Raw genomic sequence first — 27,813 nt, 5'->3', positions numbered from 1 at the left:
TTTCCTGGGGCTCCTCTGGTTTCTCTCAAAGTCTGGGCAGAAAACTAGGGCCATGTGACACTGTAAGAGGTGATGGGTGAGATTACTATTCAGAAGCCTCAATCAATTGACTGTAGTTTGTGATTAGTCCTTTCTTACACACCCCATAAATTTCCATTTTAAATAGTGATTGAAATTGATTTTCCGGTTTTGTATCACAGAACCAGAACGTGACTTGAAGAAGAAGGTGGTGGTAATGTAGCTTTAAAGCAAAATATCACATGTAAATGAACAGGGAATGGGAAAATAAACATTACTAGTTTACCATAATGTTATTGTCACATCAGACATTTATACATTGGATTAATTGGACTTTACTAGAAGAGATTACTGTGGACAATTGTGCGCACTCCTGGTCAAATTGCATATTAACCAAATATCTAAGGAAATATAGTTAATGTAACCTTCACAGGGTAAAAACCTAAACAAAAAATATGTCTGAAATTCTTTAATGCACGATTACTATTTATTTGTCGAATTTAACAACAAAACAAAAATAAAACAATGAATGTGGATTGTGCAAAAGGTTGGGCTCCCTTACAGTTCAAATATTAATATATATATATATATATATATATATATATATATATATATATATATATATATATTAAGCTTTAAAACTTGATTGTCTAGTTAAGTCTTAAATTAATATAGATAAAGACAATTCCAGAGTTGATTAAATGCCCTGACCCTTCTAACCTCTTGTTGTGCCTACTGTTAACAAGCATTCAGCGTCGGACTGGCCTGTCGGGGGACCGGGCTATCGCCCGGTAGGCCCCGACCCTGAATCACTCCCCTCTTCGTTGGTGGGGGGAGCGAGAAAGTTTTTAAAAAAAACCTCATGTGACCGTTCGCACTAAATGTCGGGCGTGATGACGTCACGCCCGACGTTCAGTGAGGAGCGCCGGCAAGACAGAAGAGAAGAAAAGGAAGAAGCAGATAGAAAAGGTAAGTGATAGGGGAGCATGGCACAGAGGAGGGGGAGCATGGCAGAGTGAAGGGGGAGCATGGCACAGAGAAGGGGGAGCATGGCACAGAGAAGGGGGAGCATGGCAGAGTGAAGGGGGAGCATGGTAGAGTGAAGGGGGAGCACAGACAGCAAGGCACAGGGTGATAAAGGGGGGAGCAAAAGCAGCATGAGGGTCGCAGTGTGATCATAAGGAGGCACAGCATGGTGATAAAGGGGCACAGTAATGTGTGAGAAGGCACAGGGGGCTTGTGGCAATGTAATTTGTGTGTGGTATGTGGTGGCTAAATAATGGGTGCTATTTTCTTTGTAGGGTGAAGATAGGGCAATTTAATTTTATAGTGGGGACTATTAATTTAAGATGGGGTGGTTTGGGCGCTATTAATTGAATGCGGGGCTGAGTTTGAGGAGCATGAGATATATTTATTAAATGTGAATATGAATTATTTAATGGCAGTGACGGTTGCAGGAAATAGGTATATTTATTATACGTAAATGTGATTAATTTATTGCAGGGGCTGTCTGGAGGAAGGGAAATAGGTTTATTAAATGGGAATACTATTACTTTTATGTTGAGGCTGGAGGAAGGCCTAAGTATTAATTGTGGGTCCTATTGATTTAACGTCGGGGCTGGTTGGAATTTTCTAAATGTACCCATTATTTTTTCCAAATAGGGCCCTCAACATTCCAGGATCCAGACAAGCCGCAACTAAAGAAACCAGCAGCCACAGATGGTAAAAGGGACAAATACAGGTAGGACAGTCTGTCAAATGTTCTGAGTCTAGTGCAGGCTTGGCTAACCTGTGGCACTCCAGGTTTTGTGACACTACAAGTCCCAGCATACCCTTCCAGCAATAGGCTGCTATATATTGGCAAAGCATGCTGAGGCTTATAGTTTCACAACACCTGGAGTGTCACAGGTTAGCCAAGCCTGGTCTAGTGGGATAATCCCGATTTTTGGTGACTGCTCTGCCCAATCTAAGGTGCAGGTCAAGACTGTGTACTCTTTATACACACACACTGCATTCTTTATATACTACACTATGGTGCTAGCTGTCCTTTGTGGGATGACCACTCCCCCTCTAGTGTCTGGTCTCGCCTCTGTGATAGTTGACCACACCCCCTCTGGTGGGCCCCTGGCATTGCAGTCCCCCAGGGGGCCCTTCATGCCCTTCAGGTAACGGAGGTAGCGGAGAGTAGTCTGCAGCGGGTAAGTTCTAATACCGATGTGGAGAGGAGACTTGTCCAGAAGCAGGCTGGTAACAGAGGTAGCGAGAGTAGTCTGCAGCGGGTAAGTTCTACTACCGATGTGGAGAGAAGACTTGTCCAGAAGCAGGCAGGTAACGGAGGTAGCGAGAGTAGTCTGCAGCGGGTAAGTTCTACTCCCGATGAGGAGAGGAGACTTGTCCAGAGCAAACGGATTACACGAGCAGGAACAGGAAACACCTCAGAGTCTCAAGGAATGAGAACCAAGAACAGGCAAAGGTAATAGGGAAACAGGTGCCTTAAGTACTGAGAGGTGATTAATTAACCAATGAGACTAGAGGCGAGGTATTAACAGTTCAGGGTTTCTGCACATGCGCAATCTTAGTCAAGATGGCGGACGGCCGCGGCTCAGGAGAGGCGCCGGCAGGAGCAAGAGAGACCCATGTCCCAAACTAGAGGAACTAACAGTCCGGTGAGTGACACTCAGAATGTAATATTATAGAGCTAAATGAGTTAGGGAAACATTGGAAAAATTCCTGAAGCAAGAGTAGAAAGTCTTTTAGCTGGCTACACGAAACATAGTTGTCATTTATGTCAATAGAGGTATTAGTAAGTACTAACTGACACGGTGCTCTCATGCCACATTCACTGTTAATTTGTTTGTTTAAATCTGTACATTCAGTAAAAATATAGTAAATGTTACCAAAAGACATTGTGTTAACTTTTCATTTAGATATTCAGTGAAATATGCAATTTAAAAAAGGGTGCCAAACTTTTCTATCAAACTGTATAATATCCACTAGTGGCACCAATAGGTCAGCTCATACAGCCAAGCTAATTGTAGTCTTCACTTTTGCAACTCCCTTTCCGTTAACACTTTGATTCACTGGTACCCATCTCCAGGGCTATAACTAGGGCAGTACAAGAGGGGCGAATGCCCAAGGCGCAACACTGAAGGGAAGGCAGTTTATAAATAATTAAGGTTCATTTGGTTTAAGCTGAGGGCTAGGGGGAGCAGCAGCTTTTGTTCTCCCCCTAGATGCTAAAATTTGAAGTAATGTCTCTGCTTATCTCCTCCCAGGTCACGTACATGCAGCTATAATTACTGATCAGTATGGCTTTAGCTAGTGGGTGACACAAAGGTGAGAGTGGCAAGCTAAGAGTCAGAATCATTAGTCCAAACAGTAAAAAAAATGACCAGGCAGAGGTCAAAATAAAAACACACAACAGTGCAAACCATGTGGCAAGGGTCAATGTCCATGAACAAATCATGGGTTGGTATCGATATATCCAGATCAAAAATAGCTTTAACTATATTTCTGACAAATTGACAAAACATGGATTCTAATAAATAGTAAATTATAATGCTTTGTTACCAAAATCATTGTCTTTTTAGTCTAAAATTTCAAGCAGTAACTACTTTTTTAAAGAAGACACCTAGGGCTAGATTTACTAAGCTGCGGGTTTAAAAAAGTGGGGATGTTGCCTATAGCAACCAATCAGATTCTAGCTTTCATTTATTTAGTACCTTCTACAAAATGATAGCTAGAATCTGATTGGATGCTATAGGCAACACCCCCACTTTTTCAAACCCGCAGCTTAGTAAATCTAGCACCTAAAGTTATGCTATACACATTTGGTGGCACACATATCAGTTTGGATGAACAATACAATAATGTTTTTCACAACTTTACAAAAAAGTGATAAATGACCCAATAAACCAAATGAGAATGGCCAGAGCTATTAAAAATATTGTGGGTTAATTTTAAATTGAAAATGATTAGTAGGCCTATAACTGTATACTGGAAATAGATTATAGCTAATTGTCGAAGCAGGTCTAAAATAGTTGCCCCTGGAAATTGCTGGACTGGATGCTGGTTGAGTTGGGTTGTGTAGCCTCTCCCTATGTTAGTCCAGTGTTTGGGGCTCTCCGTCACGCTTTATCTGCTCATAGCAGGTGTCACCCTGTTTGCCAGAGAACTATATCTGAGCGAAAGAGATGTCACTTGGAGGCCACGAGCCTCCTGATCCAGAGTTCGTCACTCACCCCCCTCAATGCTCCAGACTGCAGCTCCTGCATCTGCTGCTTCTCTGTCCTTCCTCTGAATGATGGCTGCTTCTAAATGGCTGCCCACTACTCTTTCTGCCCCCTTTATAATGGCAGTGTCTGCTGATGTTTGGCAGCCACTGCCATCTATTACTAGTCTGCCCTCTTCCACCAACACCAGGAGCAGAGAGTGCCTGTGATCAGATGACTTCTCTTGGTGTTGCAGCTCATGGTCCTGTGTGTGGTCACTCTGCTGAAGTTGCTGGTTCTGACGGCAACAATGATGCCCACCTACCAAAAAATGTATGTACTGGAGCACCCTGGATCCCAGGAAGCCCAGCGAATGCCACCTCAATTAGTTCTCTCTGGCAAAGGCCGCAGAACCATTAAGTGGTATCATGGCAGCAAGCTGGTTTGTCCTTGCGGAGGATTCCAATGGCATGTCTGTGAATATTACAGCCTTACAGCAGGCCCTACCTTCCAAAGTGCCAGTGCCTCCTCCATCCAAAGTCTAGACTGTTTCACCAATCAGAAACATTGAATATGATTCCCTTGGGGCCTGGTCTGTGTTCTCTGTTGGGGAGATGCGATACCTTTCTGCCCTTTGTTCCACTTCTTCCCATCTATCCATTTGCTGTTATACCTCTTTCCCCAGAAAAAGTGGTGAATGCACTACATTGTACACGCAGAGCTGCTTTAAATAACCACCTTAATAAGAAGAATGGGGAGGTCGCAGTTTAACATGACGTTCTTTTTACAAGCCAGACTGTTCATTAGGTGCAATTGTTTCCAGCAGTTATTCCAAGCTGTCGTTATCAACTGAAGGTAGGAATGCTGAAATTCGCACTTCTCCTATCGGCGAAAGTGCTGTTGGATTTTTCGCAGTCGTTTTTGTGACTACCACCGGGTACAACAATCACAGGTTAATATTACACAATAGCATTTATTAAGCGATATAGACCTGAATATTTTATTGAGGATCAAAAGATTCTGTTTTTGATTGGTTGGGGTGGGAGTGGGAGTTTGATGTAGCGGTACACAATCTCCTTTTAGTGATTTGTATCCGTGCCCCTAGAAATTATGAAACCTTCTTAGAGGCACATATCCATAGCTATTCAATAACTGGCATTGGTTTCGATGATTAATTAAAACTGTTGTTTCAATAAAGCTAAGGCTGACTCCCATTTTACGCATACCTCTTTGTCACTATAAAGATTCTGGGTAATGGCTCTGAGGATGATGGGATGTTTAGCTGGGGTGACATCCTGGAGACTAATCCTCCATGCAGTCAGGATTAAAGCATGTGTAATGTTATCATTCTATTTAATTCAAGTTATAATACAGTACAATGAGCATGCTCTAGATCATAATTGTCATTAGTGTAAAATGATCGCTTGTTTCTTGACCAAATTGCAAAAGGATCAGATTGTTGTAAACTGTGATAGATAGCTCTGTGTGAGCTTAAATTGTTCATCAATCTCATTGTTTTATTGAGAAAAAATTCAATGCATGTGTAGCATGCATCACATTGGTGGAAAATATATAGTGATGACAAACAATGTTGTTACCAAACTGCTGACAATAAAATTCATTGATTGGGAAGACCTTTCTGAAATTCAATAGAGATTAGCACTCACCTTACTACTTACCACTGATATAATCTGCAGAATGTCTAGTATTCTCACTTTATCTCTGTGCTATCTAAAAATGGACCTTTAGTTACAATACCAATGTGTTCACTTTTAAAGTAGCTGCGGTGTGTCCGTGAATAATGAAAACTCAACATGACAACAGTGAGAATGAAAATCCTGCCTACTCATTCCCATTTGGTTGCATGAAATAACAAGCTATAAAATAATCTTAGATCCAGAGAGCATAGAAATATGACCACTAATCCTTTAATCTGATATTCTCTGTTGAGAAACGCAAGACAAACTGGAGATAACCTGGTACTGCTGCTGGAGAAAAGCCAGGGTGAAGGGATTTCTGCCCTGTCAGTTTGTTATACCTAAAATACTTCATTGGCTTCTGTAAAGTGTTTTATTAATGCCACTGAAGTGGTAGGATTAGCCTTTTCGGGCCAAAGTATGAACCTACCCTTATTTTGCAATCTGGATTGAGAAATAACATGCAAAAGAAAAATTGAAAATTGTATCTGATCAGTTGGAGCCAGGAAAGACCAGCCCTTTACTGGATAAAAACTGTCTTGTAACAATACACATTATGTAAGGTCAGTGTCGGACTGGGGCATGAAGGGCCCACCGGGAATGCAACACTAGGGGCCCACCAGAGGTGGTGTGGTCAGCCATCATAGAGGCGGGACCAGACACTAGAGGGGGAGTGGTCAGCCCACAAAGGACAGCTAGCACCTTAGTGTAGTATATAAAGAATGCAGTGTGTGTATAAAGAATACACAGTCTTGACCTGCCTCTTAGATTGGGCAGAACAGTCACCAAAAATCAGGATTGTCCCACTAGACCAGGTTTGGCTAACCTGTGGCACTCCAGGTGTTGTGAAACTACATGTCCCAGCATGCTTTGCCAATATATAGCAGCTTATTGCTGGAAGGGTATGCTGGGACTTGTAGTTTCACAACACCTAGAGTACCACAGGTTAGCCAAGCCTACACTAGACTCAGAACATTTGACAGACTGTCCTACCTGTTGTTGTCACTTTTACCACCTGTGGCTGCTGGTTTCTTTAGTTGCGGCTTGTCTGCATCCTGGAATGTTGAGGGCCCTATTTGGAAAAAATAATGGGTACATTTAGAAACGCCAACCATCCCTGCCATTAAATCAACAGCACCCACATTTAATAATTAGGCCTCTCTCCAGCCTCAACATTAAAGTAATAGCACTCACATTTGATAAATAGATCTATTTCCGTCCAACCAACCCCAACATTAAATTAATAGTATTCCCATTTAATAAATAAACCTATTACCCTCCCTCCAAACGGCCCCAGCAATAAATCAATAGCATTTACGTTTAATACAGCCATTTCCCACTACCATTGCTAGCATTAAATAATTAATATTCACATTTAATAGATAGCCCCCCTCCCCACACTCAGCCCCACATTCAACTATAGACCCAAACCAACTCAGCATTTAGTGTTCTCTGTGCAGCTATAGTACTCTCAATTCACACATATATATATATATATATATATTCTTTATTGTTTCCCAGGAGTTGTGGTGTTTTTAACAGTGTATAGAACCAAAGCAGGGGAACTCTCTTGCTAAGCCTTGTGACAATACCGTTTGGCTAAACCATCTACAGAATTTTACAATGATAATGTTTCCGTGATGTATAAAACAAAAGTTTTTCATTAATTGTGTACACTGGTATTTTCACATCCAGGCAAACATCTGAATAATGAAAACTTAAGTTTATTTAACACAACGGAGCTATAGTACTTTTTATTAAAAGGTTAAACAATTATACCATAACAACTGAATACGTTATAATTATCAGTCTCTCTTTAGCCAACCCCTGGGCACAGTCCTGTGGTAACTAGCATTCTCCCCCTCTTACAGCCAGCAAGGCAGTCCTGCTCCAATGACAGCCTGTTTTTGGGGCACACGCTTATACAAGGCTCACAGGCAATGAGGAAAAAGATATCTGGTCCTTGCAGCCTCTGCATCTTGTTGGTACATTATGAGTCGTAACCTCTTGCTAGTACTGGTTAACCTGGGTCCCCCTCCTGTGGAGGCTTCTGGGTACAGGTTGGGCACTCCCAATTCTGGCTCCTCGATTGGCAGGGAGTGAGGTGCTACGCATTACTTCTGGACCTCACATTGGTTGTTGCTCCATAAATTCTGAATGTAATAGACTCCCACAATAAATGTCAACAAAGGAGTCTAATCACTGCTGATTTTACTTAACCCTTTATAGCTTTTTCCTAAGATCCAGAGCATTGTACACACTTATGGTGAATGCTAGTCAGCTATCTGTGTGCATTTTAACAGTACCTGCAGTACAAAGAGGGGGCAAAAAAAGAGGTGAAAAGTATCCCTCATTCACTGTGGGAAACGAGTAGTAATAGTAACCCCTCGTTTTGCCACTTACCTTACCTTGAAAAGCTCCGGCATCCTGCTCCTCTGGGCGGCGCGGCTAGTGACAAGAAGACAGCCGCGGTAGAAACTCCATCCTCTTCCCCTGCTGAAGTTCACAAAACACTACCGCGCAGGCGCAGAGAGCCAAGGCACGGCTCTCTGCGCCTGCGCGGTAGTGTGTTTCTTACACTGCCGCCGCAGACGACCGTCTACAAGGTGCTCCCTGCAAGCTCCGCCCCAATGTCGGAGGGGGCGGGGCTTAATCACGGCCGGGCCTATTGGTCTACAGCCCGGCTGGCCGGCAGGCCAGTCCGAGGCTGTGTAAGGTCCTTTCACAATATATGTTAGCAGAGATGTTCAATGACACTATGGGGTTAATTTAGAAGTGGATTTAGAAGTGAAGTTCCCTCCTTCAGATGCAGGGAAACGATGCATATATAAAAAAAAAATCATTTACATGCATATTGTTAGTCAGATGTGTCTCAAGATACATATATCTCAAAAACAGTAGCATTTTGTACCAGATGTGCATAAGTGTGTATACTTACGCCCCACTAAAATCACCCTATTTGTATACAATATAATAATGGAATGAAGTATAATATACACAAGATAGAATATTGTTTGGACAGTTATTTGAAAAGTGTTTGTTGTTATTGTTATCCCATATAAAATTAAATGGGAATCTTCTTACCTTCAGTAGTCCAACTGGAAATATCAATTAAGTAATGTAATGTCATTAAGTAAAATAATTATTTCAAATAATATAGCCAAAATGTTAATGATTTAAGTCCTGTAGGGATTGATAAACAATCAGCCAACCAACCAGAATAGGCTACAAAGTACCTCTGATAGTCATCATTATAATTGCATATTGTTGCATCTGCACTTCCGCACCCGTAGGAGATATGCTTCCTAAAAGGTGTATCTGATTATGTCTATTGTTCCCAATTTAGACTTCCTGATTTATTAAATAAAAGTTTTCCAGGTTTTCTTTCCGCTCAATGTATTGATTGTTTGACCACTCTTTAGTTAGTACTGGTCTCCACAAGGTAAGGGGCCACAGAGCAGCCTTTATTTCCAGTTCCATATGTTTGACTTTTGTAAGTTTGTTAACTATGAAACACATTGGTTTACTGGTGAAAAACTGTGGTTTTTCTTGTGCCAAGGCTGTGCAGAAGATAATGTCACCTAGTTAAATCACTCTAATTAGTCATGTAGATTATGGAATGCCTTTATTTGCATATTTAGGCATAAATTGTCTCATTAAATCAGTCAGTTCATTTATGATAACTTGGAGTCAACTTCCACTTTGGAATCAGAAGAAGTCTATCATGAAAAAACATATCCAGGTAATCACGAAACATTGTATATGTACCCAGCACTGACTGATCATGTCCTGATAATGTACAGTGAGGTGAGCACAGATAGTATGTATACTGAGCATCTGCTGATCCTGTTCAAAAAAAGTATAATCAGGAAATCACTTTAGATTATATACATACCCATACCTCTCAACATTGTTATGGGTAAGCCTATTTATCATGGATTGCAGCAGCCTTGTGGTAGTAGTGGACCTGAAGATCATTGCTCCCTAAGGGGCTATAAGGATCTGTGGGTGGAGGATGTGAAAGGGGTCCCCTAAATTCAGGGAAGGAGACCTGAAGACCCTTAAAGGGCCTTATGGCTCCGGGGAATGGGGAGTGCCGCTTCACTTTAGGAAAGGGTCAAAAAACCCAAGCCCAATGCATGAACAGCACAGGGTGATTGGAGCACGCTCCTAGCATTTTAAATTAAAGAAAAAAAAAGTGCAGTTGTCCTTCTATATCAGAAAGACAATAGCAGGAAGTGATAGCTAAAAAATGCTTTATTTATTTAACAATTCATTTTTTTCTCATTTGTTAAAAAGTTATTTTTTCAATGTTTTACCTTTTTTAACGTTATTTGTTCTTTTATTAAGGAGTCTGTAACTGGAAGCTCAAGTCTGGGATTCCAGTTCCAGTACGCCTGGGCAAGCCAGCTCACATGTGTGCAGAGGGACCCTGCATGCCCTGGTAAATGGTGAGATACCTCTTACTGCTGTCAGTCACTATCACCAGGGATCTGAGCTTTGCTCAGCTACCCAAGTGATATTTTATTGATATATAGCGAAGAAAGAATTTCTAATGCTGCTATAAACGATGATAACATCTTTTTTCATATTGTTGCGATTTGATAAATAGACCTCCAAAGATACTTAACTTGCCATGAGCACCAATGGCAGGGGCATGCTGCACATACTCAGCTATGCAGTGTTCCACCCATTGGTACTCGCTCAAAGTGGTAAGAGTTAACTTACCAACGGTCGTGCCAGATATATACATGAACTAATAAATAATTAATAAGTTAAAAAAGAGATTAAAAACATAAAAAATTAAAACCTTTAAAATATTTTTTTATTCAAAGATTAAAAGAATAATTTGTTATTGCCATCTATTTCATCAAATGTGTCTATTTTCTCCCAAAATATTTCATTTTTCAAGCCATTTATGGCTTGCACTATTCAAGAGTAAGGAGACATCAGGACTGCCTTTATTACATTTGCCACTTTTAAATACTGTTATCCTGATTTACAAAACCCACCTTTGTAAGACACAAATGCACAAAAACAAGGTGCACAACACTCCAAATGAGGAGTTGTGCTGCGCCTGCCCATTTTGTGCTTTGGAAATTAGGTCCAATGTCATCAGTAATTAAAAGATTCTTATTATTAACTATCTTGTATTGTCGAAGCCAGATTCAGTGGATCCGTTTACAAATCGCAAGAGTTGTAAGCTGCAGATGTTTGTACGGGTTAACGCATACATGTATGTATTCACGCTCCCACATGGCCCAGGTGATCATGCTTTTATACTTTTATGTTTTCTGCAAAAAATACTGTTTGTTTCCCCCTCATTCATATATCGGTTAACTCCTAACATTAACAAGACATAAGGGCTTTGTTTTTACTGCTTGGAGCAAGAGGCTTGCTTAATTATTCAATAACAGTACATATTTGTGCTTGAAGGAGGTGAATATTTCAGCAAAAATGGCTATATACCTATACACGATCTCCATGCCTTTCTTATCATCTAAATTTCTTATCCTACAAAAAGAAAACTAATTTTTGCAGATCCTGCACTTTGAGGTGCATTTCTGTCTCTCCAAAGCTTACATGGAAGGTCCCCTTGTTCTGGCCATTTACAGCCACAAGATTTGTTTGTTATGTAACAGCAACAATATTGTTGCACGTGCATGTGTGTAGCAATATATCAAAACATGTGGCTCCCAAAAGCCAATTCACACTGTCTCAACAGCACTTTTGGGTCCGATGATCACCATGCCTGCTTTGTAAATTACCCTCCTTCCCCCTAGTCAAATACAAGCGAAAATATATTTGGTACCTTGGTTAAAAATGCTTAATGTGTAAAATTCAGTTGGAAATGCTTTATGCTGAGTCTATGATTACAGACAGGGGAAATTTTGGAGCCAGGCACTGAATCCATAGCAGGTCCCAATCCAGCTACTAAAATCATCATCTCGAGGGGAGAATTTTGCTAAATTAACACCATACATCAAGCACACAGGGATCAGAGTTCAGAGATAAATACACAGCAGGGAGAATTGCTGATGTTATTAGAAAACTCATTTAGAGAACAGTATAACCCATGCAATGCCAGAATTAAATAAAACAAGGTTCAATTAGCCATTTTGTGATGTTACGCACCTAGCTTTGCATAATGCAACTATTTACAAAGTACAAGGATAAATAGGAGCATATGACCAAAACTAAACCATTTGCATGTTTTGCAGTAATTAAATTACCTTTAATTTATGTATCTGGAGTCAGTACACAGGGTCATGAGAAAATCAGGGGCTTTGGGAACATTTCATTTTAAGTGGTCTGTGACTCTAATTTATTATTTAGGACAAACCTACACTTTCTAGGTTGTATGAGCTCTAGTGATATACCTATTTGTATGCCATCCCATTCTTCAATCAGCAGATTGCTGGATACCTACAAACGACTAGCATATCAATTCAGGCTTCAATTAAATGTAACATTGTGATGGAAAACCATAGGACTGTACCTGTATATCTCTCATCCCACGCAATTACACAAGCAAATTATTAAATGCCTGTATTTACAAGCATTGAATGCAAATGATTTCATCTGATTTTTTTGCCAGAGAACACAAATTTGTGATAAAAGTAAAATTCAATGCAAATATAAAATTGAATTACTAAGATGGAAGATGTGTGTCTGCTCAGACATTGGTGGGTTAACTGAGCTTAGCACAGGTAGCTTAGCACCCCATTTGTAAAGAGGCTTAAGAAACAGCAAGCAGTGATGATCCTGAAGCAGAAAAGGGGAGGCAGGTAGCAGAGAATCCCTCTACTGCTGCAGATGTGCAGATACGTTGCTAGGATACAGACAGAACAAGGCAGCGGTGGGAGAAGATGCACAGAGATGGCAGACAAGCATGATGGGAGAGAGGAAATCAGGGAGGTACAGGAGTCTTACAAGAGCAGAGTAGAATCAGAAACATGATTAAAAAATGAGAGATTAAGTTGTAGATGGAAATTGTCTACATAGAAAATGAAAAAAAAAAAAATTGGAAATAGATAATACAAATGGGGTGTAGAGCTAGAGGTGAGTAGAAAGCATTAGTGATATACAAAAACAATGTCATATAAGTAAATGTAAACAGGATAAAGACTGGAATGCTGGGAAATTATACAACACTTAAAAGATAATTTCATGTAAAGTGATAGGCCACAAGGTTTAAAATGGAAAAATGAAAAAGGCAAAGATGATGTCTGGGGACAAAACAAAAGTACAGAGACAGGTAGTGACAACAAGAAAAAAATTGAAATTGACAGAAACACGGTGCAGGGAGGGAAGGATCAGGAAAAGAAGCAAAGAGAAGTAATTGCTTCTGCAAAGCCTGATGAAGACTGTGTAAATCATTCTTAAAGTGCTACTGTAGGTTTCACAAAGCCCAATAGGTACTCTGCAGAGAAGAGGCAGGATCAAGTGTCACTGAAAATGGCAATACTTAACATTTGAAGATTGGCAGCAATATAAAGAAGGTCAAAGCATCTCTTTGTGATTTAGGATGCAATCACAAACAGGACCCTGGAGCAGTAGATTTATAATGTCTTATTAGTTTTGCTTTCACTTGTGTTAGTACCATATACAGAACTGGAGTATAGCACAACTCGTACAGATTAGTCCACTCCCAAATTATTGGATTGTGTTCCTGGCACTGATGTACACTGTTTGTGCTCGCATAGATTAACCAATTGTTGAGGAGAATATAGGAAGATACAGGAATGGAGAGGGTGTGATACAGGAGACATCTGAAAAAAGAGTGTTCCTGTTAATTCAGCAATTTTGGGTTTGCAAAGCCCAAACTTTTTTAAAAGCCACAATTTATAAAAATCCAATTGCTTAATTTTATATTTCTCTTGCAGACGCTAAGCTCCACTTACATGGGCCAGGGAGAATAAAAGAAAATGAAAATAAGAGGGAAGGGGGATGTGTCAGGAAAGCAAGCAGGAGCCAGACTGCCTCAGTGAATGAAGCTAATTTAGGAACACAAAGCTGTGTATAAATGAAGTGGTGTCTGAATGTGAAAACAAACACAGGAGAGAGATGTGGAGAGATGTATATTCAGAAATAGCTGTAAGAACTAATTATGACAGTTAAAGGGCATTTCTTCAAAGTCAATACTCAAAGCACGACTTTACGTTCCTGGATTTAATGTTTTCCCAGGATTTACAGTATTTTCTTTAGATCTCTGCATTTACCAATAGTATTTTAAGGATTGTATGTCACACTGTGTCTTTTTTTACTCCCTCGACAGACACACTTTCTGATTTGTTGGGGAGCACTGGCTTCCCATGCTGGATTCAACTTTCCTAGATTTAGCGGTCCCTTTTATCCCTGGTGTCTAGGGGGCAGGGCCGGATTAAAACATTGTAGGCCCCTCGGCTAGGGGTACTGTGAGGCCCACATTGGTTAAGCAACTTAGGCCCAAAACGATATTGGGGCCCCCCAGTAATATCGAATTGGGCATTAGTCACTTGACAAATGTTAATTTTAATATACCTACTCAGTATTTTCAAAATGCAAAAATCCAGAGTTGTCACAAAAAAAATGTAAAAGGAAAAAATGTATAGTGTAGTATGTTACAATAGATTATGACATCACCACGTATATAATGATTCCTTACATGCACACCAATAGTCCCAGAATAGACCAAATAAACATACCACTTCAAATTCCAATAGCTCAAGCTACCAGAAAAAACAGGAGATAGAGAGGTAGAAAAGATGGTGATAATAATAATAATAATGGGGGTCTCCACCTGTTTTGGTCTATTTGGGGGCATTCTGTATGTACTGTATGTTAGGGAATTTAGACTGTAAGCTTCAATGGGGCAGGGACTGATGTGAGGTAGCTCTCTGTACAGCGCTGCGGAATTAGTGGTGCTATATAAATAGATGATCATGATGATATTGCGTGTGCATGTAAGGGAATCACTATATACGTGGTGATGTCATAATCAATTGAAACATACTAAACTATATCTTTTTTCCTTTTTCTTTTTTTGCTTGTTGTTATTTTTTTCTGTCCCTGGGCCCAGTCATGATGCCCCTCCCTTCCCCCCAGTGATGTCAAAATCCTTTTCAACATATTAAATTAGATTTTTTTTCATCTTTTTTCCTTTTTGCAATTTTTTCTGTCCCCAGGCCCATTCATGATTTCCCCCCACCACTGGTGATGTTATAATCCCTTTGAATATATTAAACTATATATTTTTTTTCTTTTTTCCTTTTTAATATTGTTTCTCTTCCCCCCAGTCTTGATCTCTCAAAATTATGTATTATCTCTGCTCCGCTCCTCCTCTACCTCCCCTTGAGCACTTACCTTCCTATTTCTTGTGGTTCCCTCATCGTTCTCTTGTCGCTGCAGCAGGTGTGCTTCTGTTATTGTAAGTGTGGCCGCGGTGCTCAGTAAGCTCCTTAGTGAGGAGATCTCGTGAAAGTGAGACTATGAGTCATAGTCTCACTATCAGGAGATCTCCTCACTAAAGAGATTACTGCGCACCGCGGCCACATTTAGAATAACAGTGACAGCAGGCAGCTAACAGCTTCAGATTTGCTGTTAGCTGCCTGTCAGCCTCCCTAACATGACAGTCGGAGCAAGGGGCAGAACCGCCCCTGATTCGAAGAAAAAGCCGGTGTTCTTTAAAAAAAAGAGACACCTATTAAAATTTCTAGGGCACCCCAACTGCTTGAGGCCCCTGGGCTGTTGCCCAGAAAGCCATCGGGTTAATCCGGCCCTGCTAGTGGGCAGTAGTAAGTCTCATCAAAATTTAGACTGCAAGCTCCAATGGGGCAAGGACTGATGTGAGTGAGTTCTCTGTACAGCGCTGCTGAATTAGTGGTGCTATATAAATAGCTGATGATGATGATCAAAATGTACCACCACTTGTATTTTCCATGCCAAGGCTCATTGGCGAGCCCTGGCGAAACTCACCTCTGAAAAGACCTTAGAACTTCTTCAATGGTGTACCTGATCTCTGTGTGGCTATTGTGTGGCTAAGATTGGGCATGCGTATAGTGATGGGACCTGATGATGGATCCATGGCATCTTCTCTGGTGGTGATGGAGTCCTATGGACTCCTTTGAAAAGGAAAGATAAGCTAATGTAAGCTGCATCCTTTTTTTTTAGGGGGGGGGATCCTCACTTCCCCATAGAATTGTATAGACTCTGTTCACCAATTTTATAATGCATTTTCATGGATGTTACATCATAATCTCTCACCCTACCAGTGCAGCACAGCATGCTCTTGATCACTGCCCAGTAAGTGTTACTGAATCTTGATTGCTCAACCAATCAGAAATTAATGTCTCTCAGATCCCTTGAGTTCAATGTGCAGTACACACCATTGGCTGTTGAGCAACATTTAGTTCTGGTTGCTCAGCCAATCCGAATGTTGCTCAATGGCCAATGGAACACCTGTGTTCCACAACAAATCAGAGCACACACTGTAAGTGTAACAGGATGATTGAGCACGAAATCTGTATTGTGTATTTTTCCATTTTGCTTTTAACTTTTCTCTCATTGTACACTTTCTTGGATTGCACATTATTTTCCTTGTCAGTGAAAAGTGTAAACTTAACTGTCTTTGCTAATCATTTACTTACTATCATCTTTATACCCTTATATATATATAGCTTATATAGCAATCTTATTCATGTGACAGAATATATCCAATCCTGTATATAAAAGAGTTAATATTTCCTTAAATTTTTTAGTGAGATCCTGATTTGTTCATGCCTAAGCCCATGGTTGCCTACTCTCACGGGACTCCAAAAGTTTTAGGAATAATCCAAGACTCCCGGGAGAGCAGGGCAACCTCCTGCATCCTGCCCATGTCGTTGGTAAAGTGAGCGGGGGTGGGGCTATCCAAATTGTCCTGGCCTCGCCACCTGCTGCAACAGGGCAAAATTGTCACTGTTTAGCAGAGGGCAAAGGGCTTAAAGATGCGATTTGCATGGCCTTCACTGCCAAAAAGCGTCATCGAGGTCTCCCCTCCCGGAGGCGAGATCTCCAAAGTTTGTAAGTATGCCTAAGCCACACTGAAAATTTGGTGTCCAGAATATACAGACTTGGTTATATATGTGTCACGTAAAAATGTCATCTAAAATGTTAAACATCTTAAACACTTCAAACTTGTACCAAAATGGTTAAAGCCAATAAAGTGGGCAGGAATCATTAAGGAGAGCAAAGCAAAAATAAGGAGTAAGTTTGCTCCTGGACAAACCATGTTACAATGCACAACTATTAACCCTTTGTCTGCTAAATCAGAGTGTGCTAATTGTACTTGTGTGAGAGCTTGGAGAGAGCCATAGAGCACCTTTAAAATGAACCCACTGTGATGTAAGCATTTGTGTGTGCTGTTTGTTTGTGACTCAGAGCAGCGGTGTTTGCGCCTACTTTAACAGACCAATGTGAACATCTGTGTTCCTCCATTAGGACTTTCAGTCTCTGGATTGCATGACTTTTTCTAATATACTTTACAATTAATATAAAACAAAAATATGCTATTATAAATATAGTTTATTGAAGCGAAAATGAGCTGCTTAAACAATAACAACGCATACCAGGGGCGAACAGGTGATCTGGCAGTTCTGCAAATGCCAGAACTGCCGATGGCTAGATGGGCCAGTGGAGGGACCGGTCGAAGCATGGGCGGATTGGCAATTTTCTTCATCCTAGCTTCCCAGCATTGCAGTCCCTAGCTAATGGGGCTGGACCTGGCTCTTCCCCAGGAACCAGCCACTTTACTAAATATGCCGTGCAGATCTGTCCATCTCTGCCCCCCCAATTCTGATCATCACCTCTTTTGTTTCTTGCTCTATCCCCTGCTCCTGGCAGAATGTATTTTTTAACCACCCTTGGGGCACTACTTTGTGGTATAATATGATATGGGGGCACTACTCTATGATATAATGTGATTTGGAGGCACTACTCTGTGGTATAATGTGATTTGGGGGCAATACTCTGTGTTATAATGTGATTTGGGGACACTACTCTGTTGTATAATGTGAGTTGGGGGCACTACTCTGTGGTATAAAGTAATTTGGGGGCACTACTGTATAGCATGATATGATTTGGAGGTACTATTGTATGGCATAATATGAATTGGGGGTACTACTGTGTGGCATAGTTTGATTTGGGGGCTCTCTAATGGCTTAATATCAATTGGGGACACCCACTCAGGCGTGAGACATGTGTTTTTCGGCGCCGCCGGTGTGCAGTGGCATACAGTATGTTTTCTACTCATGGAGATGGGCCCCAAATGTTCATTGTAACCGGACCGCAAATTTCTCTTGGCAGTCCTGTACATACCATTGCCTGATACTGGTGCGCCCTGTGCTGCAAATGGACAGTCAAGCTGCACGTAATACATTTGTATCTCACGGGTCACTGTATAACAATGAGCTTTGCAAAAAGTACTGTAATTATTATTATTAATATTATTATTATTTGGAACAGAGGTGGGGCTGTGTGCTTATTTTTAGTTCCAGTCTGGCCCTGCCTGAAACAAGCAATCCATTGACTACAATAAACACAAGGGACTGTAGTCGTTTTTATCCAGTTGGTATAAAAGAAGAAGTTTAAAACACTATGCTTTATGTAAGAGTTTTGCAATCAGGTATATATAACATACTCCAAAGTATCCTGAAGTGGTAGGGTTTGCTGAGTTGGGGCACGATCTCTGTAACATGGAAGCATGGTTGGGCGGTGAGGGACGGGACAGGGCATGGTTGTTTCTTTCCTGTATTGTATATAAATTTATGTACAATAGAGTATGTAATGTTATGCATACCAGTTTGTGTCTTGGTTTTACTGTTGCAAAGGTCCTCTGGTTGTAATGACCATCATTTTACCATGAGCTTAATATATCCATTCAATCATTAATTTTACTTTTCATTTGTTGTTACCGACCAGGTTCTAAAAATGTCTGAGCAGATGCTCTGTCTAGAAGCTTCTTGGCACACCATGTTCCAGTTACAAATCCGGAGCCTGTCATTCCCTCTTCCATAATCCATGCGGGGCTAACCCAAGACCTGAGCATCACACTTAAAAGGTTTCAAAGATTAGCTCCTGATAATACTCCGGAGGGATGTTTATTTGTTCCAGTTCATTTAAGGAAGGGGATTCTTGCAGAAGCATATAATAATAAAACTGCTGAACATCCTGGAATTCAGAAAACATCGGAAATCCTCTCCCGTACTGTCTGGTGGCCATCATTGTCTGCTGACATCAAGAGTTATGTCCTGTCTTGCGAGGGTTGTGACAGGAACAAAGTTCCCAGGAATCGTCCTGTAGGCCAGTTGGTTCCATTGCCCATTCCTGCAAAACCCTGGACACACTTGTCCATGGACTTTATAGTCGATCTGCCACTTTCTGCAGGACACAACACCATATGGATCGTGGTAGACCGGTTCAGCAAGATGTCACACTTCATACCCCTAACCAGGCTTCCTAGTGCTCGAGATTTGGCTATCCTGTTCATCCAGCATATATTCCGTCTACATGGACTTTCTATTGATATCGTTTCTGATCGTGGGTCCCAATTCATAGCACAATTCTGTACCCTTCTTGGAATCAAGATCAGTCTTTCATCTGCGTCCTCAGTCTAATGGGCAAACTGAAAGGGTTAACCAGTCCTTAGAACAGTTCTTACGATGTTTACTTCAGAATTTCACGACAACTGGTCCTCCTTGTTACCCTGGGCGGAGTTTGCCTACAATAATTCATGTCATTCATCTACGCAAACATCCCCATTCTACTGTAATTTTGGTTTTCATCCCAGGTCCAACTCCTTGTATTCTCTCAAATCCGCTGGTATTCCGGAGATTCGTTCTACAGCCGCTGATCTTAAGGTCATCTGGAAAAAAGTGCAGTCCTCTTTAAGACGAGCCACATTCTTTGCAAAAAAAAAAATCGAATCGCCACCGTACCACCTGCTCCCTCAAAGTGTGCCAGAAAGTGTGGCTTTCTACACGCAATATTAAGCTCAGACATCCTTGCAGGAAATTGGGACCTAAATTCATCGGTCCTTTCCTCATTGTCAAGCAGATTAATTCTGTAGCTTTCAGATTATAAATTCCTGGTTCGTTGAGGATCCCCAAAACATTCCATTGCTCTCTGCTTAAGCCTGTGCTATACTCTGACCAATACCAGCCTTCAAATTCGCATCTGCAGAATCAGAACAAACCGCAAAAATACATCATTCAGAAGATTCTCGACTCTAAGAGAGTTCAGGGTCAGGTGCACTTCCTAGTACAGTGGAGGAATCGCGGTTTGGAAGAGCAGTCCTGGGTTACGCGAAGACAACTTCATTCTACAAAACTTTTGAGAGAATTCTTCAAAAAATTCCCTAAGAAACCAGGGTGTCGGGGTTCCTTAACCCCTTCTCAAGGGGGGGTACTGTTACGAGCCGCGGCGGTGCTCACAGCCGCCGCGGCTCGTTTCTGGTGCCCTCTGGCGTCCCAGCCGTCATCTTGACGACCAAGACATCATTTCCTGAGTCTGCCCGGCCGTTACCAAGGCAACGGACGGACGCCAGCTGTTGTAGCGCCGCGTCCCGGCAACAGAGGACAGCCGGGTGCTTGTGCAAGCCATGAATAGCCTGTAGGCTAATTAGGGTAAATTATTAATCAAGCGGGGCTGCAGATGATTTCAGAGCTAGGCTCTGATTGGCTGTTAGTTGTATTTAAGGCAGTGAGGTCTGAAGCCTCAATGCCAGTTATAGCGTGTCTATCCTAGTCTGCTGACCTGCTCCTGTCTTCCTTGCCCTGTCCTGTAGATACTCTATTTGACCTTCCGTGTATGACCCCTGCTTGGATTATTTGGACTCTGCCTGCTTTGCTCGTGACCCTGACACTTCTTGCCTGTACCTTGGACTTTGCTACCGTCCCTGTGACCCCGACCCCTGGCGTGTTTATCGATTACCCTGCTTGCCTGTGACCCTTGACCTTGGCCATTGTTTTGATTACCCGCTGCCTTCTACCAGTCTCCTGGCCCGCCGCTGTGGTCCTGCATTACCAACCCACACTACACTTGGAGCTAAGTCCTGGGGCATCCGAGTACCGGTGAGCGCGTCAAGCTCTAAGGGAAAGGTGGCTGCTAAAGGTGAAGCCTCCATCATCTAGTTCTATGGGTTGGTGATCAGGGCCAGCAGCCTAACATTTGTATACCTCTATTAGCTCTCCTACTTTCTAAGTGTGCTTCCTCTATGCCCTACAGTAGAAAGTTACCATTACCTTCATGTGTCTTAAGCACCCCATATAATACAGTCACCAACATTAGGAGACACCTGACTAGATGGCCATGTCACATGCCCAAGTTAGGACATGATGGAACGGGAAAATTCAGTGACTTGAGTTAACCTTCAGATATTGTTGCATAATACATGCATATTATAAGATCAACAAATAGCCACAAATTGAACTGCAATAACAATAATAAATAATGTATTGTTGTTATATCACTTGAATGTCCACCTGTTCCCAGCAAACTGGCCAAAGCTCTGGTTTTCTAAAAGCAGAGTGGAGGCCTGGGAGGCTAGAGTGGCCCGGAGATGCACTGTTCTTCCTCTGATGTTGGCACTATAGAACTAACTGATAATAATAATAATCAGCAAGGAAGACGGACACACATTCTTGCAGATGAATTCCTGCAGATGAATTCTGTTTTCCACCTAATTCAGGTGTCTCCTGTACTTCTAAGAGAGAGTAGAAAACTATTGAGTAGAAATCTCAGCATGTAGTCTGAGATCTGTATTTTCACAAAAGCTGGAGAGCCACATGTAGCCAAGGTCTGACTTAGATAGTTAGATATGTAAAGTCTATAGTTAGATAAAAAGCTATTACTATAGATAAATAATACACGCACACTTTACATACAACATAATAACTCCTTTGCAGCATAAGAAATGAAAATTATCGCTGCATATCCCTAAGATCCCTTATAAACACAATAGCTTAACATTCACATATTTTGCGGTTAAACAAATTTCTCTATCTGTATAAAATGTAAAAGATGGCTCTACAATTTATAAAACTTGCTACAAGAGATTGCACAGTATAAGACTGCAGTACAGAGAAATAATGGGAGTTGTCTGCTGGAGTAGTCCTAGTGCTAAAAGTAAGTCTGCTGGCTTGATTGGATGGATATAGTATAATAAAAATAAATCCGTGATATTTGCATCCCACTTCTGATCTGCAGTTGCTCGGCTGTTTTGCATGTGAAATAAATGTGCAGGTATCACGATTCTGATTTATGCTCTACCACCCACTGCTGCCCTTTGTTGATGATGTCATCCAGATCTCATCCTGCAATGTTGTATGTGAAAATTACCTTATATTACTATGGTTGTAAAATATATTTAAGGTCAGCTGCCTAATCACTGAAGCCTAAACAACATTACCCTCAACACCGAGAACCTAATTTACGAAGTGTAAATCCAAAATCCATCCTCCTAATACTTTAGAATCATTCCTTTCATTAAAAACATCTTTTACTTACTCCTGAAATACTGCTCATTTAGCCTCACTTATATTTTAAATTAATCATGAGCAGACATTGGGACTGTGTTTATTACATGTGGTAATGTTGTCTTTTAGAAGCTTTTTTAGCAGTAGGCAAAGTGTGCTTAGAAATACAACTGGAAGGTGTAAAAAAGGGTACCATTAAAATTATAGGATTAAATCCGATCTCCCCAGTTCTGATTCGGTGCAATAGTAAATTCGTTGGGTAGATTGGAAATGGCTCTGCACATTTCTGCAGATCAAAAACTTCACCAACCCTTTATCTCATTTCAATAATCTTGCAATGTGAGATCACATTTTGGTGCACATGCAAAAATCTAGGAACACAGTGCTACCAAAGAGAAATGTGTTATCATTTGTCAAGCATTTTCAGGAGCAAAGTATACAGTATACTTTTTTCAGATGAATGATGTTCAGTATAAGCAACTGGTGTATCTTGTTAATTGGTCAAACAAAATCCTTTTTGTTAAAACATAGTATACTATATAAATTACAACTTAACCCTTATAAAGTTTATTGACAAGCACCAAAAGTCTTATGTGCATTTATTATAACCTACTATAAAATCTCTCTACTGTTCTCTATAAAACAAAGCAGACAGAAGAAGGGTAAGCCGGGTCTTTCCATAACGAGTGGTTTCCTCGGCAACTGACAACAATTAATGGTGAGTAAGGACGTGGGCCTGAGCTATGCTGCTGGTTGCTGTTCTGGGGGATGCGGGGGAACAAAGATCGACGTTGTCACACGTCACACGTGTAAACCATGCACGCTTCTGCTGTAATCCCCAGAACACACTGAGATCACAGTGGGAAGCCAAGAACAGAGCTGGCTGTTTACAGCTAAGAAACAGATTTGTTTCACTGCTGCATTGAGCAAACTATTTCATAGGTTGTGATATCTTTTACTTGACCACTATACCAATTAGGCAGTAGATAGTTTCCAGTTTGCTTGTCATGGAGTCTCCAAAGTAACAGTAGACAGAATTGTGTATGTGATTATTTTATTACTTTTCTTGTAATCCTTTATTCATAAATTTCTTACACATCCTACAGTAGGTTTGCCAACTAAATGCATTTTACCCAGTCAGATTATGTAATGGCCCCTATGGTTTTCAATTGCTGCTTGAGTTTCAGTAGTTGGGAAAAATTGACACTTAAAATATCTGCATGCAGAGGCCATACATAATGAATGATGAATAGAAAGGAGGCAGAGAGAATCTTAAAAAAAATACTACAAGGGCTGGGCAAGACAGAAGTGAAAGTATGGTGTATTAGTCCAATATTTTGGCAACTTGGCAACCCAGGTCCTGTACTAACTATTAGTTGGGTCCTCTGCTGGAAAGCTACATGATGACAGAGGACTCCTGATTGGATGACAGCATCACTCACCCACATGCCAGCTGTCATTTCTCACAGGGCGTTGGATCCCTCCTCTCTTCTGTTGCACATACAGCAATCAGCCACAACATTAAAACCACCTGCCTAATATTGAGTATGGCCCGCTCATGCCGCCAAAACAGCTTTGACTCATCGAGACATGGACCCCACTAGACCTCTGATACCTGTGGTATCTGACATCAAGACGTTAGCAGCAGATCCTTTACTTCCTGTAAGTTTTGAGGTGGGGCCTCCATGACTTATTTTTCCAGCACGTCTAACAGATGCTCCATCAGATTGAGATCTGGGGAATTTGGAGGCCAAATCAAAACTTTGAACTCTTTATCATGTTCTGTTGCCATGAAGGGGTGTACTTGGTCTGCAACAATGTTTAGATAGGTGGTACATTTCAAAGCAACATCCATATAAATGCCAGGACCCAAGGTTTCCCAGCAGAAAATTGCCCAGAGCATCACACTGGCTCCGCTGGCTTGCCTTCTTCCATAGTGCATCCTGATGCCATCTCTTCCACAGGTAAATGATGCACACGCACCTGGCCGTCCACATGATGAAAAAGAAAAAGTAATTTATCAGACCAGACCATGGTCTAGTTCTGGCACTCACGTGAAAATTGTAGGTACTTTCGGCAGTGGACAGGGGACTGCATGTGTACTAAGACTGGTCTGCAGCTAAGCAGACCCCCTTATTTAAGTAGTCCTGTGCTGTGAGGGACAGCCACTGTCTGCACATTAACAATGCATTCCAACAACCAAATGTAAGCAACAAATGAGAATCTGGAGCAATGACACCTCCTATTTGCTTCATGGAGGAGGTGTAAGTACATATAAAATGACTGTCTAAAAGTTTACAACCCTTTTAATGTCGCACAAGTGGGGAAATATTTAAGTTATTTTTCCAGTGTAGCAATATGTAGTAGTTTCTATACAAACACCACAAATAAATCTTATCATTTCCCTGGCTAAGTGACATACAACATAGATACAACATACAACATAGATACTATCATGGCTGGCTACATATCATTACTGGGCACTCAGATCAATAACGATCATTGATCCTACCATTGCCAAACAGAAATTGTATTTATGCAAATGCCCATGCCCATATTTACTTATCCAGGTTTTGGCATAACATGGTCATAGGGCTACATATGGCATGAGACTGCAATGATAGGCATGGTGCAATATAAAAGGTTGAATAACTGTATCTGCTACACACAGAAATTTCTTTTTTTGCAATAACAATGCTAAGTACTTATTTTGTACCGTAACAAGCAAAGAATAATGTCTATTGTACACTCAACACAAGGGGCCTGATTCAAGTCCGAACGCAACTTGCACGCAAGGTGCGTTTTAAAGAAGAACACGGGACTTGTGCATAGTTACGATCATATACAAATCCAAGTGTATCTCAAGATACTTTTCAATTAGCATCTGGGTGTAAGTACACTCTGCCAAAAAAGCATTTGCCGTACGTAGATACACAGAACAGACTGCAGTATGCACACATGTGTATGTACACAAAAAGCTCATATCCAAACTCATGACATATTTTTTTTACATAACATGAAGAAAGAACTCTTAAGAGTATAATCATTTATTGATTAAATATATTTTTATAATTATTTACACAAATAAAGATGATTAGTCGTCACTATCGGTCAGCATTTGCACCTGTCCTATTGTGGGTGCAAATGACACGGGTGAAACCAAGTGCAATTATGAAAAACACAGGGCTTGAATCAGGTACATACAGTGATAAAATACTGACCATACAACACTAGTACATACTCATCACATACTGGCATCACACAGGGGCAAGGGCACAAAACACATTGTCCTTCTACTGAGTATATGTGGACTGTAAAATGATTTTTAGTATATTGAATATGGATCTGTTTCACAATTCAATTGAGAGGTCTAAGACACAGTGCTACACTGAAAACATATTCAGCCTGTTATTGAGCCTCATAGAAATAACTGGCAGGAGATAGGTTAACAACAGCCACAAAAGGAAGGACAATGAATCATGGGATACAGCCTGCCAATATCTGTTTAATTACCACAAACCCAGCTGGTTCCTCAGCTCTCGTTCTGAAAAATACAAGAAAATGGGGGAGAGAATCAGAAATAGCTTTCAGTTTTATTTTTAAAGTCTTGCTGAATTATTAAGAGCGCAGTAGGAACCCGCGGCCCTTCTTCAATCAATATTTCATCCTGCCTCAATCGTTGTGCTTTCTACTTTCTCATAATGAGTTTTAAACATAAGGAAGCAACTTTCAAACTTAGTCAACATTGTTGAGCAAGGAGTAAATGCACAAGCAGCATGACGGTACAGCGCAACATTATACAGTCATGTGAGATACGGCAGAAGAGTGATTTACAGCATGTATACCCTACTCCACATTGTTCCTTAAATAAAATGTGATAAAAACACTAGTAATAAACATTACAAACTTATAAAATATATCATCATGATAGTGATCCTGTATACAAATAAGATAATTACTGCACTGTGCAATAGTGATAACATGCAACAAATAATAATTAAACTTGCTAACCAATCTGCTGTCGTTGGCAGCAATTCCAAAGTTGTACTGTGTGAAATAAAACAAAAATAGCATCACTTTAACATTTATTAGGTGTAAGACCAAGTTGACCAATCATGAGATTATGCACAGCACATTTCCTCTCCTCTAGTAAATAATCCTGACCAGATTCATCAACCAGGTTAATAGTCCAGAGAAGATTGAAGGTAAACTATGTCCATTACAAGGTGAAAAGAGAGTTTAATAGAGATACTGCCAATACACTCAGTGCGTTCTTAAATGACCACCTTAGTACCAGGACGGAGAGTGTCGCGCTCTATAGTGACGTCATTTTGGCCGGACAGCCTGTTCATGCGCCGCATTTCTGTCAAGTCTCTTTTACAAGCTGTTGAAGTAAGTCACTATCGGTAAACCCTCCATCGGTCTTCTCATGTAGGGCAAATTGCTGTCAGGGTATATGTAGTCGGTGAAGTGACTACCAACGGGTGAATGCAGGATATAATAGGAAACATTTTTAAATGGCAATTCCTCTCCATACGTTTTGTAGGCCCAGACACGGCTCTTCTAAGAATGCATTGGATCAAGTGCATGCACAGTGAAGCATTCTTGAAAGCCCAAACAGGACTCCACTGCACATGCAGAGGATGGAGAGACATCAGTGTCCCCTCATTGCCAGGCAACTTAGCCATCATACCCCTGACAAGCATTCTCTGAAAACCCACCCCTTCAGATATGCTTATAATATTCCTCTACCACCCTTTTAATCTCCCTAGGTTACCCTATTACCACCCTCTACACAGCTAACACAAGGGAACAACCCTCTGACCAACATAGTTGTGTGACTGAACATACTGCCCACTCAATACTTTGTAACCTTTGCATTCTAGCTGGACAAATATTCAATTTAATGCAGCACTTACCCTTGTGTATCAAACCATTGTCCCATAGATTACAAGCTTGCGAGCAGTGCCCTCTTACCTCTCTGTCTGTATTACCCAGTATTGTTTTATTACTGTATGTTCCCAATTGTAAAGCGCTATGGAATCTGCTGGTGCTATATAAATAAATGATGATGATGATGACAATGGCTTTAGTTGGCTTTAGTCCTGTCTAAACTCTGACAATAAATATCAAATACTAATGTTTGCAAATATGGAGTGCACTTACAACAAAGTAGTGGCACAAAAAACAGTGCTGTAAAATAACAGTATAAGAATAATAATAAGCTCCTATTAACGGCCCAGCAGCATTGGTCTTTTAATGTCGGCATTGGGGTTGTCAACATTGCGAATTTTGACATTTGCTTGCTGCACCCAGAATGAAAGTGTCGACATTTAGCCTGCCAACATTTTCATGTCGACGGTTAACTGCTGCCATTTCCAGTGTCGGAAATGT

At 40.9% G+C, this 27,813-nt stretch overlaps 1 protein-coding gene across 5 annotated transcripts in view; it reads right to left on the bottom strand.

Annotated features, from left to right (window-relative positions):
* DLGAP3 (DLG associated protein 3) overlaps positions 1 to 27,813 on the bottom strand; it is a 406,147-nt gene that overhangs the window by 344,472 nt on the left and 33,862 nt on the right. The window contains exon 2 of one of the 5 annotated variants that reach the window (XM_075195497.1): positions 25,933 to 25,963. The exons of the other annotated variants lie outside the window; for them this stretch is intronic. The gene's annotated coding sequence lies outside the window, so the exon portion shown is untranslated. The remainder of the gene's footprint in view (positions 1 to 25,932; positions 25,964 to 27,813) is intronic. 5 annotated transcript variants of the gene reach the window in all.

The sequence above is a fragment of the Mixophyes fleayi genome, chromosome 2 (assembly GCF_038048845.1).
Source record: "Mixophyes fleayi isolate aMixFle1 chromosome 2, aMixFle1.hap1, whole genome shotgun sequence".
NCBI lineage: Eukaryota > Metazoa > Chordata > Amphibia > Anura > Limnodynastidae > Mixophyes > Mixophyes fleayi.
This window is presented reverse-complemented; position numbering and strand designations above follow the sequence as displayed.